Here is a 1415-nt window from a genome sequence, read left to right as displayed (position 1 = left end):
AACTTTATGATGAGTGGTTTGTTTATTCTGAAATTTTACCTATGGAACAAACAAAATCTATTTAACTTTTAATAAAGAATTTTTTTTTTGTTAATGGGAGTAGACAGGAAGTGGATGCCACAGTGAATATAAGCAATTTATTGAAACAGTATGACAGCCAAGTTGAAACCTTCATAATTAACAATAACAATTTCTGTGAGGATGTAATCAAATTGGAATTATTAAGATTTTACTATGCTCATTTTAGAATGTCTGTGTGCACATGCATGTGTTTCTATGTGCATTTTATTATATATATACATAGTCACTATGAGGATATTTAGACCTCTTATAGGGATATTTTTTATCCCAGATACACTTAATATATTGTATTTCAATTTAGACCCCTTCAATAACTTGTATGAGATACTTATTCAATTTTAAGGCTCTCCATTCGCTCTGGAGTAAGTAATTAGCATAGCACATAAATTGATACTTTTGTAGTGGTGCGAAATTATGGCTGCCATTAAGGAAGTACAATCTACACATGCACAAGGAACTTGCCTTCTCGGAAGCCCTTCAAGTGTGCATGCATAGTAAACCAGTACTTAAAGCGCCTTGCGCATTTTCTAACCCTCTTTAGCACGATGCCTTTGATGTGACAACAACTTGCACCTCTGAGATGCCTCAACGAAGCTCTTAATCTCCAGATGCTGATTACAAGTTAACCAGCGGCTACCAGGCTGAAAGATACAGGTTTTGTAAAGCCAAACATCACCAAAATAAAACTTATTTTATTGTGTTGTTAATTGTTAACACCTGCCTTTGTTCTACTGTTTCCTAATATATATTTTTGTTGAAAGGTGATAGAGTGAGACTAAAGTCTCAATGTTGCTATCAACCTTTTACACTTTTAACATTTCAGCAAGAACGCCCCACCATTCCAGATCTTACAAATTTACCTGCTTTTTTCTTTATCCTGAGACTGAAGTCAAGTGAAACGTAATGGCCAGGTCATGTAATGTTGGAAGATAGTATTACAAATGCATAGTGAAGGGAAATGTACCAGAGGATGCAAATTGTTACAAGCAAGCAAACAAACAAATGTAGGAGGTAGAGAATAAGAAATGTTCGAGAGGGTTGGCAGATAATTGATGTTTGTAAGGAGTGGTGAATTGTATAGTAAAATGTCTGGGGGATCAAAATTAAATAATAGTCTGTAACAGGAGATAAGTAAAATATGTAAATAATTTCAACTCTGTGCACTGCATATATACAACCATGTTATCCCTCTCTCTCTCTCTCTGAGAGAGAGGCACAAGCACATACACAAGACATATATATATGTATATACATATATATATATGTATATACATATATATATGTATATACATATATATATGTATACATATATATATACATATATATATGTATAT

The sequence above is a fragment of the Octopus bimaculoides genome, chromosome 7, assembly GCF_001194135.2.
Source record: "Octopus bimaculoides isolate UCB-OBI-ISO-001 chromosome 7, ASM119413v2, whole genome shotgun sequence".
Taxonomy (NCBI): Eukaryota; Metazoa; Mollusca; class Cephalopoda; order Octopoda; family Octopodidae; genus Octopus; species Octopus bimaculoides.
This window is presented reverse-complemented; position numbering follows the sequence as displayed.